At 37.6% G+C, this 24,358-nt stretch overlaps 2 pseudogenes; both read right to left on the bottom strand.

Moving 5' to 3' along the window:
- Positions 1-7,748: 7,748 nt before the first annotated feature.
- Positions 7,749-12,452, bottom strand: LOC107655100 (RNA exonuclease 1 homolog; annotated as a pseudogene).
- A 7,499-nt stretch (positions 12,453-19,951) lies between these two features.
- Positions 19,952-24,358, bottom strand: part of LOC107655209 (methylmalonic aciduria type A protein, mitochondrial-like) — an 11,070-nt pseudogene continuing 6,663 nt past the window's right edge.

Genomic DNA, 24,358 nt, shown 5'->3' with positions numbered 1-24,358 from the left:
GCTTTGGAATGTTTGGAATGTTGTGAAGTAAAGTTTTCTAAAGAAAAACACTGATAAAGTACAGACATCTGTTTACAGCAGATATCAATGTTTGTGGCTATATCCATGAAAACCATATATGAACATATTTCATGTGTTTTGCATACATTGCAATTCATTTATCTTGTTTCTGCAAATGTTTTCCTTACCTTCAAGGACTTAAAAAGCTTGCTTGGTGAGACTGGTGTGACTACAGTGGATGTGATGGGATCCCACTCTGAATTGCTCTTTGTCTGACAGGTTTGGAAAAGCCAATGTCTGCCACTGGTTTTGGATCAATCTAAAACAAAGTGGGATTATAAACTGACTAATCTGCAAGTATCTACTTTTATCTAAAACCAACAACACGTGATGAATTAGAATTTAATATTAATTAGATAAAAAAGACACGTTAGCCAACATTGAATTGCATGCACCTTCTAGTTTATTCGTGACCACACACAGGGCTCTGATGTCACAGATGGAGCATTCAAACCCTCTCTCACACACTGTTCCACCGCAACATGGCTACACACTTCACCTAATCTATCCACAAACATTTCAAAATGTATGGAATAATTATGTATGCAATAAGTTATGACGTAATACAACAATTAATTTAATAGAATTCAGTTAGCAATGTCATTTATTATTAGCATAGACATACAGACTTACCCAGCCATGCAAGTGCAATGCCCACTAATAACCTCCCCGGTCACCTTAGCAACGAACCAAGCAGAGTACGTTTTTGACAACGTTTGACTTGCTCCAACCTCGCCAAACACAAGATAAACGTCGTCCACATTGTATGAACAAATGCTTCCAACTTTTCCGCTAAGGAAGTAATTTTAGGCATCCAGACTACGATATGCCTTTACCGCTTCTCTTGTGTAGACGCACTCGGTCTCAACCGTGTCTGAGAGTGCAAGCCTGAGAATGCACGTCTGATAGTGCAAGCGCCAGCTGCAGCCAGACCCTTTTGAACCAGATAATGATACACGTCTGGATACGTTATTTCAGGTAAACGTTTAACGTTCTGAGTGAAAAGTTTTCGCCTCAATGTCTTTATTTAAGGGGTCCGGTAATTCAACGTTATGGTGTATTCTTAGTTTTTGTAAATATCTTAACTGTTCTGTTTTAGTTAGACTTAAAAAGTATGTGCTAGTCATTTTGTTTTGACAGGTTTGTGATTTAAAAATGGCGCCACCGGAAATGCTTTAGGACCAGACATGCGCAGTAACGTCGCAACGTGTTTGTTATTGTTTACTTCCTTGAAATGGTCTATAGAGATATGTACTTTTGACGCAATTTGCTTGTTTCTGATTCTCTGATTTACCAGGAATTACTCGGAATGTTGAACACTATTATTAAAAAATAGGTTGATATAATGCAGACTGATGGCTTCAAAAAAAGCTTGTACCATCGATTAACAACCTTGGAGCTCACAGTAGATCTGTCTTCAAAGGTTTATAAGTTAATGTTCAAAATCAGTTTACCTGTGGAGAAAATTACTAGGATTTTTACTTTCAGAACCCAACTGATGCCCTCAACAAAACATGTATATTAATTTGTTTTACAGTAATGACCAGCTGACAGTAAATTATCGCTTACTAAGTAGCTACTGTGACCAAGGTGGGGCATGTGCTGCTATGCTTTCAACACCCCTGCAAGGTAACAGCAAACGTCCAATCACGTGTTTAGACGGAAATGAACTATGGGTCACTGTACCGAGACGAACAACAAGCTGGGGTTTGATGTGCGTTCGAGTCTGGAGGATGTCACCTTCGAGGTGGTCGAAGGTGACACCATGTTGGAGCTTTGTGCCACTAGATTGACTCTGGCTTTAATGAATCCTCTCTATGTTCTATCGCGTCTTAATTAACATCAAAGCAGGGCTGGAGGCCAATGAAAGCCTCTGCTTAGCTTGACCTCTGCTGGAAAGGGAAAGTTGATTAAGTGGGTCTCCAGGGTGATGAGGTCACACTGTATCTCTCTGCCAGATACCGGCTAATTTAGTCATACAGACACTTGAATACAGCAATCATATTTTATTTTAAGGCTGTATCCATTTTTGCTAGTGAGCTGAGAGAGAGAAAACAGAAAGGCATCTGATAATTTTTTTTTTAAGAAGAGAGTAACCGTAATCCTCTTGAATATAATAGGGTCAGGGATTCAGATTTTAAAAATGTATTGTTCAAACCCAAGATGTGTCTAGTTTGAAACAGTAAAGGGATTTTTTACTCAGCCTTGCTTGGAGCTTGTCTATGCCGAGGCGACCTTTCGACACAGGCGAGTGAAAGTTGGCAGCAGGCAATCGATAGGCTGTTGGCTTTTTTGTTTGTAGGTTCAAGCCGGCCTTGGCTTTATTACAGCCGGGTTCGAGTCATGGGGGAGTTGCAGTCTTTGGCTGCTGCAAAAGCCTGAGTGAGAGGAGCTCCCTCCTGTTTGCCAAAAGTGTAATCCCTCTGTGACCTCATGCAACCCTGCCTCCAGAGGAAAAGCTGCTTAGAGGAGTGCCTGTCTACAGGAAGACGCCCCTTCCACCTGCCTGCTCCCTTTTTCCTCCATTCCATCGCCTCGCTCTCTTCTACCTTCACGTTCTCCTCCCAAGTTGTCTCAACATCAATATTTCCCAGGCTCCCTCACTTCACCCCTGTCAGATGGCTGGATCTGAGGGCATTAGGGAACTGCAGCAAGCCAAGTAATAAGAGATCCCTGTTCAGGTTGGGGATAAGAAAACAAACAGAGCAGGGGCACGGAGAGACACAGAATCACTGTATGGAGGTAGGGCTGCTCATCGGGTTGATTAACTTACTGGTTGACTTTGCAAATCTTCATGTAAGATCAATGTAGATTCAGAAAATTCTCATCAAATTGGTATCAGCTGTCAAAAAAGCAACAAAGAAAAAAATGTGCTTCTACCTATATTTTTGCAAAACTCCAAAAATATTCCTATTCATACAATTCACTGCAGTTTCCAGATTAATTGAACACTAGAAGCAGTAAAACACCAACAACTTTTCTTCCTTTTCACATTATTACAGATTATCGATTAATAAAGATTTACTTTTACACAATTCCTTCTACAATACTGTTATGACCTCAAAATTCTATCACTATAGTGCATGATTCTAAAAGAAAACATTTTTGAATATGCATCACATAGCCAGCTCCATATGTATGGCTTTTCAAGTAAACTTGCTCGTTAGCTCACCTGGTCCAGCATTGCTTGGGTACGAGTACAGTCAAAAACAAGTCATGATAAAAGAGCAAAGACATGTAGAAGCAAACTAAAATGGCAGGGTTTGCATATTTATCTCACATTTGCTTTTGTTAACATTATCAGTTAGGTTTAGGGAAGTTGGTAACATGGCTTTTATAAGTATCAGGTATGCAAGAATCAAAATAATATTTTGCAGAAATGCCACCACAGGCGCACATTTTTTGAACGAGCCTGGGTTGCAAAAAAGCTCTCAATCTCACAGGTTGGATACTTTTTACATTTGTTGTATTCAGGAATCTTTTTTCATCTATCGATGACCACACAGGCCACACCCACCTATAGCATGATCCCACATGTCAGATAAGACCAGGGGTGTAGCTCAGTGGGAATCCTGACAATCTGGAGGCACGACAGGGAACGCTCACTGGGAAGAGGGATTATCCACAAGTCCTTGGCAAGCTGGCCTCTTTAGAAAGGGTGGTTTAAAGTAGGTGAGTGTTTGTGTAGTCACTACACTTCAACTATCTGGCTGTATAGAGTGTGTCGATTGCAAGTTTTTGAATGATGCTATCATTCATGTGGTCAGGTTGCCATGGCGACCAATTAGAGTATACACGGAGCCCTTTGCCTTGGGGGAGTTTTCAAGGTTAGCCCAAAAAAAAAAAAAAAAAAACAAGGCACTAGTACACTGGAAAGTTTTTTTTTTTTTTTTTGATGATTTCTGATTGATGTCAGTACAGAAGATGGCTTCAGTATGTTGAGGAAACAGCTTATCGCTTAATGAACTGTCTAATCTTCAATGTGTTTTCCCTTAAATATTAATTTCAAGGTATACGGTGAAAAAAAAAATGCTGTTTTATTAGAGAGGTCACAGCCAATTATGCCGTAGGAAGTACTCTTCTTGCACTACTGCTCATTCACATTTTATGATAACCGCAAACCGTGAATGACTGTCGTACAACTCCAAAAGCAATTTGATGACATCAAGGCTATAACTGGATTGGTTTATAAGGCATGTGATCTTGTAACCTAAATGGAGTCACTAATGAATCATAAATGCTTATTATTAACAAAACAAAAAAAGTGAAACTGACATGAAACAGACAAACGCTGATAATTGATTACTAAATAAGTAATAATAATTTTAAAAAACACTCTCCAGTGGTAGAGCTGTGGAGGTTGGTATTTTATTATAATCTTCATAACAAAATCTGGTATAAATACTGGGTTCCTAAGGGTTTGTGAATGTGTAAGTGTCACAACCTTATGACAAAGTGGATAGTGCACATGCTCCTGGTGTAAGCAGTTGTCCTCTTGGGGATGCCGTTTCGGATCTAGCCTGCATCATGTTGTTTACCCTCTTTGTTCCTCAAATTTTCTTTCTGGTCTCAATGATCTTGTCATTAAAGGCAAAAACCCCATGAACAAACCTTTATACAAATTATTAAAATATATATAAACATATAATTTCTCATAGTGCTATTATGACTACTCTAACTCTAAACAGACTCTAAACAGCCCAGTCTCCTCCCTGACAATACTATATATCCAAAGCTTAAAAAAATTTGGAGTAGAAAAGCATTAGAACGGCAATATTGCACTCTTTTGCAGGACAGGAAATATAATTATCTTGGAACTGGGTGCAACAATAGAACAATAGGTGGCAGCAGCACCTTTCTAAAATGCCATTTATGTTCCTGAAAGTGCACACTAATGGTTTGAATTTATTTTTGACTATTGAGTCTAAATATTCAACATTATATAATAATAGCAAAATAACATGTCTTTATTTGAATACAGGGAGGAAATCTGCATATTTACACTAGTGAGAATCAAATAAACATTATTATATGACTATCACACCAACCATGTCGTAATTATGTCCAAAGACGACATCCATCATACATACGCTTATCCAGCTGATAACGCCAGGCCAATAGTTTTAAGTAATGCAATTAACTTTGTGACACTGGTTTATCTCCTATGCACTCTGCATGGCTGCATGCTAGCAGTTGGGTTCAGAGCAAATAAGGAATGTTTGAAATTGCTACCAATTTTCTGATGTTTCAGTGTCTGGTGTGGGGGCGAATGGTCTGTATATTGGAAAGAATTCATTTTGGCTTGTTTTTTGTTGCTTAACAGTCAAGGATTCTGCACATATTTGGTTTGAAATGTTCTCTCATACAGAACTCAGGATCACATCACCTGAAAAATAAAAACAGTCATATACATATTATCTTGCCACTTTTTTGAGTTTCATCATGTAGGAACATAATCAAAAGGTTATAAGGTTGGTCTGTCTTTCTTCTTCATTTTATTGATTCTAAGGTAAAACTTACTAACCTTCGGTGAGTTTTCAAGGAACGGAACACACTTTAGATTGAATGATATTTCATGTGCCATTCAATTAGCCCAAATTAATTCCTGTCTTCAATCAATTAGCATAGAATCACATGGTCATTTGTCTTACAATTAAGACACTGGGTAACAAGTGATTAATTCTATTTTGAGGGAAGACCTGGTCAAATAAATTGAAGGAAAAAATATATATGCAATCTTAATATTTGTGCCACTGTAAACTGCTCTTTAGCCTGATATATTATAGGAACTTTCAAATAAATGTAACATTTATTATTATTATTGTAACATTTTAAGTATCTTTTTTAAAGGGGTCATATGATGCTGCTAAAAAGAACATTATTTGGTGTAATGAAATGTGTTTATGCTGTTTAAGGTTCAAAAAACACATTATTTTCCACATACTGTACATTATTTTTTCTCCTCTATGCCCCACCTTTCTGAAACGCGTCGATTTTTACAAAGCTCATCGGTCTGAAAAAGTGAGGTGTGCTTTAATTGGCCAGCTATCCAGTGCGTTGTGATTGGCCGAATTCCTCAAGCGTGTGACGGAAATGTTACGTCCCTTACCATATTGTGATGCCTGCAGAAACCACGTGTGACGACCCCGGGCTGGACTCCGCTTCGTCCATGGTGAAAGCCGATCCGGCGATCGACAGCGTGAAGTTGAAGTATTTCCTCAGCGACCAGCACGGATCAGCTCCAGGCATGACGAAGCGATATCGTCCTCTTTTGGAAGGCCAAACAAAGTAGTTTCGCTTTCACAACGAAGCACACAGCGCCTTCACGACATGGCGGCGGCAACAACAATACTACAGCAAGAATAAAAGTTACGCCTATTTTTTTTCCGTGAACATTTGGGCGGCGTTATGCAAATCTTCCCAGATAGTGACGTAGGTATGTGGGGGCGTGTTAGAACGAGCCGTTTTAGGTAGGCGTGGCTGACTTAACTTTTATAAAGAATATCTCTTTGGATTTGAGACTTTAGTCTTTGCAACTTTACAGATCTTCTTTATGCACCAAGAGCTTGTAACACTCCAAAAAGAAAGGAAAAATTGAAATCGCATCATATGACCCCTTTAATTAGCACAAATGTAGTTTTTGTTAGAAGCTCCATAAGGAAAAATTTTCCATATTGATTTTTTCCCCCCATATTGATATCGATTTCATTGTATACATGTTAATATATGAAATTGTTCCAATTTCTATTACACTCTAAAACATGCTGGGTTGTTTCAACCCAACTTTGGGTCAAATATGGACTAACCCAACTTTTGGGTTAAAAACTTCATTTAAAAATTTCACCCAAAAGTTGGGTTAGTCCATATTTGACCCAAAGTTGGGTTGAAACAACCCAGGATTTTTTAGAGTGTAGGTTTCATGTATGTTGTACTTCATGTACATATAATACATTTGTGTATGGCGGATTTGGAATAAAATAAATCCAATCACACTAATTGATTATATTTCTTTCAAAAAATTTTGTAAACTAATCATTAATCTCCATGCAAACAGATTTTCCTACATTCCCGACTGGAAGGGGGAGCATCTGGTTTCTTTCTCTCTGTGCCAAGAGCAGTGTGTTTGTCTGGATGCTGGTACAGTAATCCAGGGCTGTCGCTGAGGCATTCCCAGCAGCCAGTTGGTCCACACTCACACAGCTTGTACAGCATGAGCCCAAACGGGCAGCACCAACAGAGCCCTGGCACTGCTCCTGGGCATGTCAGCCCACTGTTTCACCAGCCCTCACACTGGCTTTTCACTGCAGCCACGGCCCTCAAACACCTGTCAAAAGAGTCAAGCAGCAGGTAAAACTCCACCAGGAGCGATTTAAAAGTCAATTCAGAGCAGTAGCCTTGTCCCGGATTCAGTTCTAACAGGATTCAGTCCTATCAGAATGGATTCTGATTTTGGGTCAGACTCTGAGTGATCAGCATATAGAGACTAAGGCCAGATCTAGAAGCCCTTCAGGTTTAATATTACCATTACTGGCTATAAGAATTAGGTTAACTGCTAAATTTTGATTACCTACAGATGGCAAATTATCTGAAACGTTATAAAAACATTAATTATCTAAATGTTTTGGAGCATAAATCTTGAATGCTTTGGAGCACAGACTTAAGTTTGGTCTCTTTTTAAAGGCGGCAGATTATTGACCACGAGGAGCCAGTTGTTCAAAAAGCTTAATCTGGATCAGAATGATCTGGATTTGGAAATCCTGTGGTTTGCTGTCCAGGATCAGGTAATCAATCTTACTCTGCTGGTTTTTCAAAACTGGATTGGATCACAATGATCCAGATACACACTTTTTCAGATTACCAAATCTGGACTACTAGCGATCTAAGGCAGTGTTTCCCAACCGGGGTGCCGTCTGTCGAGAGCAGGGATTCCGTGTAAAAAAAAATCATTGATAATAATAGCTTTCTAGGACTAAACATTATTTGGATAATTGGTAAAAAAAAAAAAAAATCTTAACCCTAAAATTACCCCACTGTAAAGTAAAAAAAACACTGAGTGAGCAAAAATTTGTGAGATAGCTAGTTATAATGTTGTAACAGACTGTTATTAGCTCATTACACCTTTTAACATTTCTGGATGATATTATGATTGAAGAAATCACATGATGCAGATATTTCTTGTTAATGCCTTTAATTTCATTCCCTCTTTCCAGAATTCAAAGATTTACTCCCATAGTGTATTATAAGACCACAAAAAAAAAAAAAATTCACAATCAAGTGTAAGTGTTTGTGTTTTCTTTTTGGGAAACAAGCATGAGCTGTTTAGTGTTTGCTAATCGTGGTGGAAAGCCAATTTCCCTTCACTACTGACTCAATTACTCCAACAGCAATTTCATGGAAGAGTTAAAAACATCTGAACGATACCTGTATACACTGCCCCTACTTCACCTCCGAGTGTATGGAAAATGTGTCATGAAAAAAAAATACACCCAGAGTACAGCTAAAAGCTACAGCTTCTGATTTAGCAATGTTCGATCATATGGTGATTTCTTACAAATGCCTTTAACATGCCAACATACCGCTCTCTTTGATAATTCTCCGGAGATAGTCTGCAGTCAGACTGTTAAATTCTCTTTTGTGTGGTAGACCCAGACAATGAGGAAACACAACAGAGGTGTCAATCACAGTGCTGTGAATAATCTGAAGATGGCAGAATGACCAAAATGCAATCCGTAAGAGCTTCTAATCAAAACCACATACTTCAATGCCAAGTTGAAAAGGTTTACATCAGAATTCCAGCTGCAAATTGCTCTAAAACCTTGACAGCATTCCACTATAACTCTTTTAGAGCGGTTAAGTCATTCTCCAAGCCATGGCCAATCAGAATTGTGTCTGCATTAATAAAGCTCAAAAGCACTGCTTGTACATCACGCAAAGATGACTTGGTACCCTTCACATCACCCTCACTGATGCTGGAGAAACTGAGCAGGATAAAAAGGTGTGATTTACAACATTTAATTCACAGTTCGCTAACTTAAAATATAAAATTAAAACATCCCCCCCCCCGGTATTATAGTCAACTACATCATTATCAGACTTGACAAAAGAGTCGAAGACAACTTCCAAACTGCTGTTGACCACAGTCACTCTTGCTAGTTCCAGACCTTGAGTCGTATAACACTGGTAAAACACACATTTAAATTAATAAAATATCACATGAATGTACATCTATGTTCTTTTTTTTTATCTTAATTATGATTAGCATAAGCCTTACTGTTTGTGTGTCAAGAGCAAAGACTCCTGGACAAGTTTTGGGCACTGAAGATTGAGGAAGACTGTTCACAAAGCCTTGAAGAACGTTTCAACTGAAGTCACTGAAAATTGATTATTAGGTTAATGGCTTGGTAAAATGCTACAATATCACTACTGAAAACCCAGTTCAAGGAAAGATCATGGCATAAAGGAGTGCAGACAAACCAGGTGAAATGTTTTCAGCCCCTCTAACAAAGCATGAGTGTATGAGTATAATTCCAACACAAATCATAATACATTGAACACTTGGTATCCAGGAGACCCAACTGCATTCTCACAACAACTGTAGCGCATCTCAACACCTCCTGGCGCTATGAGAGAACACATACAGAGAAGACAATGCCACAAATAAAAAAAATCACTTTTAGAGACATTCGAAGACATTCTTACCTCGATTCTCGATGACTTTTCCATAATGGTAGTTACACTCCTCTCTGCGGGTGTGCTTTCCATTTTTGTCAACAGAAAATGTTGCTCCACATCGACAGCAAATTCTCTTCAAAGCTGTTACCATTGAATTCCTAATTATTTAAAAGGCTTCAAATCCTAAAAGCTTCATCTATATTAAAAGTTCGATATTGCTTTACATTAAAAATGATTGTAACAATAACAAAAATATCCTACGGTGACTTGAACTGGAAAGCCACAACTCAAAAGTTACAACTCAAAAATGTTTGAGTGTGAACCACTACACTCACGGTCACTTACGCCCTTCTTGGTATCTCCATACTGGATGGCAAAATCAGCTTTATCCTTATGTTTACGAGGGAAGTTGTTTACTCGCAACATGTCCTCAGATAGAGCATGTTCCTTCAGTTGCTCATAAAGTGTCAAATCACCTGCAGCAGTAAAACAAGTCACTTATATTCACGCACACTCAATCGAAATAAATTAAGTCAAAATTTAAAAAAAAAAAACTGCAATGACGATGTGAAAAGATGGTAAGAAAAAACACATTGGAGAATTAATCTCCATAAACCGAACTTACAGGAAGCATCTTAACATCTTGATTGCATTTGTTCCGCTCACTCTCACTTCTCAGATTGTCTAGACAAGTAGAAATGTCATCCAAGACATTCTCCATGTCGTGAACTTTTTCCTCTTTTTGTGTAACAAATTCCATATTGAGATTTATAGAGTTAACTGGTTCAGCCAAAGGTTCTTCTGTTAGATCCTCCAGAAAAGGCCTGTTTTTTTCTACGGGGTGCTTTGCCATCATTACCGGTTTGTTTAAGGGCCCTTTATTAGGCTCTTTACCATCCTCAGCTGGAGCATTGCTAATAGGGCATAATCTGGGTAGATCCTTGGTTGCAGTTCCACACTGCTTTGAAAGCTTATGTTCATCTTCTAGAGGTGACACATCAATGGCACGTTCTCCTTCAGAAGACTCTTGTTCTTGTGGGATCATCACAGGTTTCGCTGAGGTCCTTTCCTTCTCTTGGTCACACACACTATTTTTAATTTCATGACTTAGAAATCCATCAGAAGATAACTTTTCCTTGTGCTGCCTGGGTTTTGTTTGGTCATTTGCAAGATGATAATTATTACCTGCACAATTCCCCTCAGGTAAATGTGGTATACTCTTGCCTTTCTGTTTGGTGCTACATTTTCCCTGATCTTTTGCTGAAGGTGGAATGTCAGGGACCAAGGTACCTTCATCGTCAGAGTCATCAAAATGAGAGGACAGAGGCTGAAAATTTTTTCCTGTTCGGTTATTCTTCAGGCTATGTTCAGTATCCGCTTTATCAGTTGACTTTAGCTTACTGTCTACTGAGCTGCTAGATCAGGGGTGCCAAAACTTGGTCCTGGAGGGCCGGTGTCCTGAAGAGTTTAGCTCCAACCCCAATTAAACACACCTGAACCAGCTAATCAAGCTCTTACTAGGCATACTAAAAACTTGAAGGCAGGTGTGTTGAGGCAAGTTGGAGCTAAACTCTGCAGGACACCGGCCCTCCAGGACCGAGTTTGGGCACCCCTGTGCTAGATAGTAAGTCTGCTGAGAAATTGGAACAAGGGTCATATTCCAAATCAGTCTTGGGTCTGGCACGATCAACCACATACTTAAGACCACTGGTTGTGGAAACAGGTTTTTTGTATATCAAATGGTTTCCATTCAGGTCTTTAGCTTTGGTGGTTCTCAAATATTTCTCAGAGCAAAGACCTGAACTATCTGTCCGTGCGAGGGACTGCGATGTCTGATACCAAGACAGTCTTTTTTGTTTTTTCTCCACCTCACTCTTTACTGCCTCTATTTCTTTGTTGATCCTCTCCAATTCCTCAAGGCAAGTGTAATTGTCCTGAGTGGTGTGAGAGGCTCCATTGGCAGAAAGTGGCTTCAGGATCTCCAAGATCTAGATGTGAAGCAGAGGAAAAGTTTTACAAATAAAACCCCAAAATCATAATGCTTTGAAGTGCTCAATTATGTTTTTCAGCTATTTGTCTATGTAATGGCAGAATTCTAACAACTTAATGCGCGTGTCGAGGAATTTAGAATAGCCTAGCCTATTTAGGTAAGAAAACAATTTTATTGAGTGGGAATAGCCTGCATGAATAGAAAAAAGCTAATGTTATCAGTGTCAGTGTAATTAAATGCACTGTAAATTAATTGAGGTCATGTATTTGCATAAAACCCTTTTTGGAAATATGCATGCAGCTTAGACCTAGAAATCCCATTCATTTCAGGCATTCGGTTCTTTCAGTTATTCAGCAATTATTTTATGTGATGACGCAGTTGCGTCAGGAAGTAGAATATTACATGATTTACAACTATTAAAACTCTAATAATTATTGAAGCCCAACTTTGATTTGCGCACATTTCCTGCCATTAACTCTTTCCCATTAGTTAAAAATTATATCCGTCACGAAGGGTCGAGACAACAACACACCAATTCAGCCATCGCTTAAACGCATAGATTTCAAACCTTAATTTAAAACAACAATGAATCATGATTTTATTTACCCGTCGTCATCACACCAAACTTATTGTCTTTGCCGTGATTGTACAAACAATAAGGTCGCTTGCATCGTCCCCATCGAAGGACGGGACAATCAGATTTATCGAAGAGAGCTGTGGAAGGAAACATAAGAGCTGCCTGCACACGAAATACCGAGTTGTTGATTGTCAGAATAAAGCAATTTCTCTATCCCTTGTAGGGTTCAGCATCTGTGACACGAAAAGATTTGACAGCATTTTCCAAAAGTCTTTTGAGAGGACAAAGTCAGTGTGAGGAAGAGATTATCTGCTCTCAACAATAGTATGTCGAACTTGTGAAATTGGGAAGGACTTTAGCTACGTCACCGGCTGGTAGTGTTTTAATTAATCCATCTTCGGGTGGGGCTGATTGGCCTGCTTTGTAGATGATAACATCACTGAATCATCAATGAACTGACATTAGCTGGAAAAATTACTCTGTTATTGTCTTCTTGCATTATTGACAAACTATTTTCCTGTTTGACACTAGCTGCTTTGACACAACCAGTATTGTATAAAGCGCTTTACAAATGTGACCTGTGCTGGCAAAATGAGTCACAATGAGCATTTCATTTTCATTGTCATTCTCCATTAAAATACCTTCAAAATTATGTATGATTTGTTGGAATCGGACGAAAAATGACTGAGCTACACCTGTTTGAAGTCGATAGAGTCAGCAAAGTCAATTTTGAGGAAAAAAATCGAGTTAAAGTTTTCTGAAGGTTCCAAAGCAAAATCACCTGCAACATTGCATCTTTTCCTCCACTTCTTTTCTTAATAATAATTTCTATATTACTAGTCACAATATAGCTATTTTTATTTTATCTTTGTTATTATAAATAAGAACAGATGCAAAAAAAACAGTAAAAAAATATAAGAAAAAATAGTGCATTACCTTTTTCATTTTACATCTAAACAAAAAGCATTCAAGAAAAACAAAATAATCAAATGTAAAAATCCCTTTAGTGTGTTCGTTACAAATAAATGTATTATTAAAACTACAAAAGCAGTTCAATAAAAGCAGTGAGTGATTCTTTTATTATTGGATTAACATTAATGAGGCGGCCTAAATTAAGACCCACTGTAATACACGGATCTAATATAATGTTACACATCAGATGTTTTTCCCCAACAGTAACCCCGAACGTTCACTTAAGACATAACAGATTATGTTTGCGTGAATATTTAATGTAATTCTGTGCGTATGTGTATGTTTATCGGGATCGCACACAGGTGGAAGCGCCTTTATGCGCGCGCTTCGGATGACAGTCAGCGTGAGAAGCGAGAGGAGAAAAGTCACTCCTCTCAGAAAACGTACAAATAAAGGCAATTAAACATCTAAAATTATTATTTTGAGCATTGGGAACGCTAGACGAGGGCTTAATGAACTAATTTTTGTGAAAACCTCAAAATCGACATTTTTCACTTTTTTTGCCTGTAGCTCAAAATTAGCCCGTGCGCATTCCGACTCATTTTGCCAGCACGAGTCACAAATAAAGGTGACTTGACTTGTAGCGATGATCTGATTCGTGAACGAACTAGAGATGTAACGGTATGAAAATTTCCTATCACGATTATTGTGACCAAAATGATCACGGTTATCAGTATTATCACGATCAGTGTTATCACGGTATTGTTAAAATGTGCTGGAGATGTTCAAAAAGTACTGACACATAAATCACTTCACCAAGTTATATATTTAAAAATCAACAAACAACAAATAAAATAACTTTTTTGTTTGCATAATCACTAAAACAATGACATTACCAATGATGTTTGGATTTTAAATGACAACTTGGCTGACAACAGTTTAATAGCATGTTGAAATATTTAATGTAAATGTTCAAATAAAGCTTTGAAAAAGTTTCATAAAAAGGTAAACCTCACATTTCAGCCTTTAAATAAAGAAGAGACAAAAGTCAAAATGATAATTGATTAATAGATGATTATATGTATTTTATCTGCGCCATAAATAATTCTAGATAACTTATCTGAATTGTTCAAATGTATAGAATCCACACTGTTTTTCATCGACCGGTCAAAATTTACAGCAGGGCATGCAAATTCGGTCCGTTTTTGGCCAGACAGAAACCGCACACAGGCTGAATGTAAATATAAGTCTCTGTAAATCCACTCGCTGACAGCAGGTGGCGCTTATGGAAAAGCTGAATTAGAGCTGTTTCCCGTAACCTCCGTGGACAAAGCAGTATTGCGATTAAGAACACTTCCTTTAGGTATTACATGGAGCAAAGATGAAAACAAATCGAATCGAATCATTTCTGAAGACCGTCAGAACTTTCAGAGGTACATTCATATAATTAATTCATTCATATATTAATTTGTATAATTCCCTTAGCACTCTTTTAAAACCTCCCAATTTTTCCACCCTGTTTTCACTCAAAACGAAACTACTCTGCTGTTTTCACTTAAAACGAAACTACTCTACATGAGACTGTTACTTAAAACTGTGCTTTATGCTGGACAGTATTTATTTATCGCGAGTTGTTCAAATCGCGGTAATCTAATACGCTTTTAATGATAATTAAAATATGAAACGGTAATACTAACCGTAGGGAATTTTATCACGATTTATCGTCAAACCGGTAATCGTTACATCCCTAGAACGAACCCTTCTTTTGAGCCGAATCTTTTCAATGAATTGCTTGAGTCAAAACCAACTGAAAACAGCTCATAATTCACGTTTAAGTCGTGATTGTATGCCATTTTTATTTTTAAACAAAATTCAAAACTTCGAAATTCTCTAGGGAATCCATGGCTCGATGCTAATTGTCTTCAAGGTTTAGACAGTGTGAACTGATTAGTTCCGTGCCGTTGCTGCTTTGCAAGCATGGAATTTCCTTATGAAAAAAATGCTAATCTAGTTTTGTTTTCTCTGCAAACTATGGCATGCAAAGCATCACAGAATAAATAATAATAATAAACACATCCCTGCATGCACCCAACAAACAATCAAATTACTTTTCATCCTTTTAAAATAACACATAAAATGAAAAGTGCATATAACAAAACCATAGCAAAATAAAACTAGATGTTGATGCTTCTGTGGAAAATAAAACTCAGCACTACAATGGAAGGGTGTTGTTTCGGCCTGACTCAAATACTGTCCTCATCTGCTCATGACAATACAGTGTTATATTAGAGTAATATATATGATATATAAGAAGAAAAGTGGAAGGAGAGTACACTGGGTTCTTTTCATACCAACTATTTATTTAAACATAACTTTTAAGGGAGGGATGAAGCAGCGAGGGAGATGGGTGGCACGCTGCTTTTGATGTCTCTTTTTCTTTTATCTTAACAGGAGTATGAAGGCCGCTGGCCTCTTTGACAGGCGAGCTGCCACATTGCTGTCTTTTGTTTAAATTTTTAATTTCTGTAAATCTATGATGTTATTACATTGTGCTCTAAAGGGACTGTTGGTCTCACAGACAGCCAGCAGCTGAATTCACTTTGGCTGGCAAAGTAAGCAATTAGACCCGGGATTAAAAAGGATTGAGTTTAGAGGCCTGAGGAGAGTTTGCCTGCCATCTCGAGACACTCCATTACCATCAAGAACACAAGCCATGCTGAGTTACCGCTTGAGGGTGGAGGCAGAAAAAAGCCACTCGGCGTTGCCGGGAAATACATTTGTATCTGAAGAGGTTGATTTTGACATCAGCATTGTGGACGCAATAGTATAACCAGTGGGACCATGGCCTGATCAAACCTTAATTTTAGGACAGAGACCAGATGGAATTCATTAAGTTAAGACTAGCAGCAGCCTGCTTTTCACGGAGTTATTCAAAGGAGTTCATCTCCATTCGATACCATCAATCAATAGTTGCTAAGAATAATTACTCAAATTTATTACCACAGGTCATTTGAATTCCTCTTCTCTTATTTCTGAAGCAGACATTTTCTTTTCAAAAGCAGTTCTGAGTTGTAGCCTGGGAGCTGTACGTTTGCACACACAAAACAATATCTGTAATATTATATTTTTCATTTGCCATAACGTTCTTAACGTTTAAAAATAAAGCTCTTAAAGGGATAATTCACCAAAAAAACAAACTGTCATCATTTGCTCATGCTCATGTCATTCCAAACCTATATGACATTTCCTTGTCTGTTGAACACAAAAATATCTCAGTGTTTTTGTCCGTTCCATGAAGTCCAATGGGAAGTCAGGGGTCCAATGTCAGGCTTGGAATTTTTTTATTTAATTTAATTTTGGGGGGAACTATCACTTTAGGGTACTGTAATATAATGCTTATTCTGCAACAGTATAACACCCTACGGAATGATACTGTAATTTGCAGATGTGGCCACAGGGATTACAAAAGGCTTATCATAACAGGGCTGAAATCACTTACAGTTGAAAGGACTGCCGGTCTAGTCTAAGTGTGCCAACCGGAGTTTGTATTACTCCCTTCCTCACTTCCAGGCTTGTCCCATTAGTTTGTCACTCATAGGATCGTTTTGCAGCAGCCGAGCTCACACCCTTAAGGAAATGCCTTACACACTCATCAGTCACTAGAGAGACGGCGTGGCAGCCAGCCGAGCACATGCGCATGTGAGTGTAGATGTAAGGGAGGCAAATAGCACAAACGCAGCAGGGTGAGACTCTGACAAGGAAAACTACAAAGAACGGTTGCTTTATAGGTGGGCTAAGGCTACATTTCTTTTAAATAGGGTTCGAAAAGGGTAGCATGTCAATGTTTAGTTTGTTATTCTTTTTTATTTGAATGCTAACATTATTTCAGCATGCATGGCTGTGAATGCCTTCTGATCCCAGAAAAAATGTGGCTTTATGATATCTTTTTTTGCACTATTAATTTATTAAAAAATACATCACACTTACTTGAATACATCTTTTATCGTGAGGATTTTTATTTATTTATTTGTGTTACATGTGAATTACAATTAATTGTTAACATGTTTTTTTTGTTTTCATTTTCAACTATTCTGATATCATAATAAAGAAAACAATCCTAAATTCTTGAAAATCATTATCAATTGTTTGGTATAATTCTTTATTATTATTATTATTATTATTATTAATATTATTATTGTATTATTTTTAGAGAAAGTAAAGAAACTACTTTTTACTATTTAAAAAACAAAACAAAACGTATGTCCAAAATTTTATTTTGAATGTTCTTTTTATTCACCAAAGAAACCTAAAGAAAATTTATGCACATGTTTCTACTAAAAATATTTAGCAGCACAACTGTTTTCAATATTGATGATAATGCAAGTTGTTTCTCAGCATATTAGAATGATTTCTGAAGGATCATGTGACACTGAAGACTGGCAGCTGAAAATTTAGTTTTGCCATCACAGGAATTAAGTACAGTTTAAAATATATTCAAATAGAAACAGTAATTTAATTTGTAATATTTCTACATTTTTACATTTGATCAAATAAATGGAGCCTTGTTGAGCTTAAGAGACTAAAACTTTAAATCTTACAAACCACAAACTTTTGCACAGTACTGCATATTTTATTTATTTATTTTTTTTTTAAATGATGAAGATGAAGATGTGCAGCCATAATTTACTTGTTGAGATGTGCAGAAGATTAAGATTTCCAAACATTAAGTCCCTCCAGTCTCCAATAAGAGACCTTGGGTCCTGCATGTTCTTACACAAATCTAATCTTTCTAAATGTTAAATGTGTATATCAGCACTGTTTAGGCTGCAATATGATGTCATAGACTGAAGAAGTTTTCCTCCAGACAAACCACACTTCTGGGCTCTGCGGGTACAGTCCAGACGCTCAGATCTAACGCATCTCTGTTTACAGAAAAAGGCCAAGAGCTTTTATTCGTGATTGATGGAGAGGGCGACCCTCAGGTCTTTGGAGTTCATCAGTATTCACAAAGCATTCCAGTCTGAGTCATAAGACTATGACTAGAACATAATGACTAGAAAGCATGTGCACAGGAGGCAGAACGTGTCTATACGCAAACACAGACAGCTTGCAGAACAAAAGCGATGAGACGAGGTCACATGAATTTGGGATTTATTGAAACAGAACAATGCTGGGTTTAAACTTGCCAATGTTCAACATGGCATGTTCTCTTAAGAGTTTGTAAATCTCAGTTGTGATACGCCATCAAGACAGGAATGAGCAAGACTGGAATCGCAGTCAGCATATTCCGAGTCTGTTAGGGGCAGCCCAACAGCACACTATTGTAGGCTGAGACAAACAGCAGTGGCATGCAGAGGAGCTTATTTACATAATGGACAAAGATCTCTCCAGGTCTAGAGGTCCATCTAGTGTCAGCCTCAGAGAACATCAACTACTGGAAAACACTCTACTGTATGAGCTCATTTAAATTCATGTAATGGAGCTCTGATGTAAGATCAGCAATGTCATTTGCAGACTTGCAGAGAATATAACTGAACAAAAAAAAAAAAAAAAGTGATTTGGAACAAACACCCCAAGACTAAACACAGATGAACATCAGCGCATTTGCTTTTTTTTTTTCACATGGAAACATTTATCACAGCAGTATACTACAGTACGTGGTTTACATAGCAGTTAGTAGTTTACATAGCATCTGTGTACAGTATATAGGATTTCTATTTAAAAATACATGAATATAAAACAATATACTGTTTGAAAGGTCAAAGGTCATTTACATGAAACGGAATCTTCCATTTTTCAAAGGAGTTTTTCCCCCCAAGAACAGATAAAAGAGCCATTTTATCATGTTATCAGGATAACATTCTCAAGATGACTAAAATAGAGTATGTGTGTGTGTGTGTATATACAGTGGGTACGGAAAGTATAAATATATGAGTGTCACAGCAAAGGGTCTGAATACTTAGGACCATGTGATATTTCAGTTTTTCTTTTTTAATAAATCTGCAAAAATGTCAACAATTCTGTGTTTTTCTGTCAATATGGGGTGCTGTGTGTACATTAATGAGGAAAAAAAATTAACTTAAATGATTTTAGCAAATGGCTGCAATATAACAAAGAGTGAAAAATTGAAGGGGGTCTGAATACTTTCCGTACCCACTGTATATATATATATATAAAACTAACTGTATCTTTTCAAAATGTAAAAAACAAACAAACAAAACAACAACAACGATACATTGTGTCAAGAAAATATACTGTATTGAGGGGAAAAAATCATAAATGTATCTTATGGGATCAGAGCAAATGTTTGCAGGCAAGAAAAAAAATCAAGAGTCAGTCATGTAAACACAAGTGTTTACATATAGCTTTTCAGTGATTTTTTAGCAAAGAAAATGTTCAATGAAAAATATGGTAATGTTAAAAAATTACTTTATAAAGAAAAAAATTACTACATTGCATTTTATTGAATTTATTTTATGGAATAAGTGCAAATGTTTGCAGGAAAGTAAAAATCAAACAGTAATCTTTTCCACAGAAAGCTATTGTTTTCCAACAAAAGAGTGTTTATATATTATAGCTTTCCAGAAAAAAAAAAAGAATCTGTTCAATTAAATGTTTTTAATACATCTATTTATTCCATGAGATCAGTGTAAATGTTTCCAGAAATCAAAAAAATCAAAATATATATTTAATCAGTGGCCCGAGTGGACCAATGTGGTCTTATGTTCTATAAGACTTTACTGAGTCCCGTACAAGTAACAGATTTCAGGTCATAGGGTGTAAAAGTTATTAATCATTTAATTTCCTTTTCTTTAAATACAATTTTACCAACTGTGCAAGATAATACAGAAACGGTTATCTCACCTATAATAATCGTCATATGTCATCAGTTATTAAAATCCTTTAAAACCAGATGAAACACAATAATAAGAAACAAAATGTTGTAAGACTCAATCTTTCTATTATATCTTTCCAATAAGCCTTGGCTTATAGTATCCCATGGAACGGCATTCCTTCACTGTATGGTGGAGAAAACTTTCAGAAGGAGGTCAGCAGCAAGGCCGGGTGAGATATCTCCACACGTGACCCTTCGTTCCAGCTCCGGGAGCTCGGCACACACCGCTGGATGCTGCTGGAATTGGCGTAGAGCGTTCTCCTGGATCAGATTCCACAACCACACCTTCTGCTGAGTTTGCCGGCAGACTCGGAGCTCCCCGCTGCTCAGCATTGCATCCCTGAACTGTAGCATGGTATTCCACAGCTCAGGCACACCCTGCCCCATCTGAGAAGATATGCGGACCACCTGACCACACGTGGGAAAGAGTGGAGAGAAAGAGAGAAAGCACATAAAATGTGTTGGTGCAGATGTGGAGAGTTAAAGAAAGACAAAAACAGAAAGCAGAGGAAGAAATGAACAGAGAGAATGGAAGCAGGCAGATGCTATACTTTTGAGCAGCCAGAATGTGGAAATATAAAGGGTGTTCGCCCACACACATCACTCCATCCTCGTTTTCAGTGAAAGACCTATATACTAGAGTCTTTAGGGAGGGCGAAAAAAATCAATATGACCGTCGCATTCTCCAGTACAGGGATGGAGCTCAGAAATCATGCTGCTCAGAGGAGACAAAGGCTTTAGCGGTTTTCATCCATGTGGGTGGCCTCTAATCAGTAAAATGCATGGGGCAGCATTTGGCCATTCAAAGGGCTGCCTATGTTGGCTCTATGCCCTGCGGGTAAAAGTAATACTGACGGCGAGGAGACAAAAAGGAAAGACTTGACAACGCAGAGCAGAGCATGATGGGAAAAGACATCAGACTACTCCCGCTGGCCAGGATGGATGTTTTGAACAGAGAATGAAGATATATAAATACACATACATTTACATATACATGCATAAATAAAACACATTTAACATGGAAGCAATTCTTATATTGGAGGAAGGGGAAGGAGGATATGTTTTAGAATAAGGAAAGGGCTATAAATACACAACTGGAAAGGTTGGGGTCAGTAAGATTTGTAAAAAGTTTTTCTCTTGCAGTCACCAAGGCTGCATTTATTTGATTAGAAATACAGTAAAAACAGCAATATTGTGAAATATGATTGCAATTAAATTTGAATATATTTTAAAATGTAATTTATTTCTGTGATAGGAAAGCTGTATTTTCAGCATCATTACTCCAGTTTTCAGTGTCACATGATCCTTCAGAAATCATTCTAATATACTGATTTGCTGCTCAAGAAACATTTCTTATTATATGTTGAAAATAGCTGTGCTGCTTAATTTTGTTGTGGAAAAACATTTTTTTTTATTCTTTAATGAACAGAAAGTTCAAAAGAAATAAGAGTTCTGGCATGAAACTCTAGATGGCGTAGTCCGATAGGTCTAACTCAATCTGACCTAATGACATCATCACATGGCACAGCTGATTGGTTCTCTCCTGTATCGGTAGCCGGTACCCATCGCTGCTCAACATTCAAATATATGACTAGTGCTTGCCGTAGTAGTTGCAGTTTGCTTCAGAAATCCTCCACCTTCCCCAGCTCCACCTGTATAGATCTGCTACGAGGTTATTCATGTATGCTATATGGGGGTTATTTCATGTATGTTATATTTGCAGCAGCAATTTTTCTTACATGCTCACAGCAGCATGTTGTGGATGTATTGGCAGTAGCAAGTCTCGGTACTTGCTCTGCCGCAGCAGCAGCATAGCAGCTCTATTCCGCCAAGATCAAATACATTAAAGGGGTCATACTCTTTAAACTCATCGGCCAGATCCACCTGCGATCCCCACGAGCTCATTTCCTTCCGTGCCTCAGCAGCGTGGGTCCTGAATCGCGGGAAGCAGATGGCTGCCCCTCTTTCCTCAAAAAGAGAGACAAACGAGAGCGGAGCTTTTTCCCTTGGAAAAAACGCTCGCAGTGCACGCCGATTGCCCCCTCGGAGGCATCGCGTGCGTGCTCTTCGCCCAAACAAATAACGCATAGATCGTGTGTGTCATCAGATGTTAAACAACGTCAACACGGATGCACACATCCTTATACGCTTTGCTAGTGCTCGCCATAATGAGATGAATAGAGATCGCTCTTACCACAGAAATGCACGCTTCAAACAAAACAGTCAATGAAGATGAAGAAGAAAATGATGTGTGCTCCCGGCGCCTATTTATACTATAGTCGCACCGGTAGTGACGTCATGGCTGTCGCCGGCCAACGAGTTGGTGTTTTTTCAATGTATGCTTCAGACACGGGTCATGACGAGGCGTTCCCCATAGCGACCCCTAGAGGATGCAGTTCGAAGTTCCCATGAAAGGGAACACTTTACTGTCACTTTTGATAAATTTAATGCATCCTTGCTGAATCAAAATATTATTTTCTTTAAAAAAATAAAAATCTTACTGACCCCAAACATTTGAATGGTAGTGTATATGTGAATTTTTCCAAAATGTCCCCCTCTAACATCTACTAAAATCTGCTGTTAATAGCCATTTCCTTTAAACAAGATGGGCCTTTGCAGATTTGATGGTCATATTTTATTTCACTAAATAAAAAAAATAACAAAATAATTATTTTGTTGTAGACTATGAGCAAGTTGTGAATGTAAAGCATGATTATAAAGCCGCACACCTTCGGTTTCCAGACTTTGGACTTCTTTCGGAGTAACTTCAGGGCACTTGTGTATTCTGCCTGTATCCTCCGTGCTGGAACAAACAATTCACCATCTGATTTTGTGACCACCACCAAGTCAGCCATCTCAATAATTCCTCTTTTTATTCCCTTTTTGAAAATACAGTTTAATCCACTCTCAGCAAAACTTTCACAAACAAACAAAAATTTACAATATAAGAATCACCTATGATATAAAACAAGGTTTAGATTATTCAGATAATGTTCTATGGCAGTGGTTCGCAATCTTTTGATAATACATTTAACAAATATATCTTATTTTCTAATACTAATTTTTTATGTTTTAGTCACAATTTCTCCCCAATAAATATATTTATTTAAAAATAATTAAAATTGAAATTGAAATACAATCTTAAGGCCTCCATGGAAGTCTGCTGAGGCACCTGGCTCCTTGGTTGAGAACCACTTCTATGACAATAGAGATCAAGTAATGGAAGTGTGTATACCTGTAGTTCATCGCCCCCTGCTGGTGGGATCAGCAGCACAAACATATCCACCATGTCAGCCACAGCAAACTCAGACTGACCAACACCTGTTTAAAGATTTAAACTTAAGTGACACTGCAGAGTTACTTTGCATACACAGATGTTAAGATTACTCAAAATTAAAAACACAACAAAAAACTGGAACAAAGGCTTACCCACGGTTTCCACTAATACAATATCATAGCCTGCACCCTCACAGAGGAATATGGCTTCGTTGGTGGTTCTCGTCACACCACCCGAGGGTTCCTGATGTGGGAGATGGACGGATGTAAGCGTTCATGTCTCTGGAGAGCTCTGTCATTCGTGTTTTGTCCCCCATCAGTGAGCCTGCATACATACAAAGTTAGCTATATAGGAGATTAACTGTTGATTAAGAAATTTGTATTTTTATTCAGCAAGGATGAATTAAATTAATCAAAAGTAGAAGTGAAGACAAATAAATGCTGTTTTTTTTTCTATTCATCTAAGAATCCAGAAAAAAATTATCACGTCTTCCATGAAAATATGAAGCTGCACAACTGTTTTCAATATAAACAAAAATAAGAAATGTTTGTTGAGCAGCAAATCAGCATATTAGAATGATTTCTGAAGGATCATGTGACACTGAAAACCCAAGTAATGGCTTCTGAAAATTCTGCATTGCGTCACGGGAATAAATTATGTTTAAAAAACATAACATTCAACATTCAAATACGAAAAAAATAGTTATTTTAAATGGCAATATTATTTCACAATATTATTGTATTGTATTTGTGATCAGATAAATGCAGTCTCGATGACCATAAGATCAAAAAATGGCTTTCAAAAACAAAAAGAAAATCTTATCGACCCCAAACTTTTGATTAGTAATGTATGTGTGCACAGCTTCAGCAGTGAAAATGACATTACTGTTCTGAAAATATTATGAAAATTGTGACCCTGGACCACAAAACCAGTCTTAAAGGGGTCATATGATGCGATTTCAATTTTTCCTTTCTC

Source organism: Sinocyclocheilus anshuiensis, unplaced genomic scaffold (assembly GCF_001515605.1).
Source record: "Sinocyclocheilus anshuiensis isolate Anshui unplaced genomic scaffold, SAMN03320099.WGS_v1.1 scaffold1231, whole genome shotgun sequence".
NCBI lineage: Eukaryota > Metazoa > Chordata > Actinopteri > Cypriniformes > Cyprinidae > Sinocyclocheilus > Sinocyclocheilus anshuiensis.
Note: the sequence above shows the minus strand (reverse complement) of the source record. Positions and strands in the feature narration are given on the sequence as shown.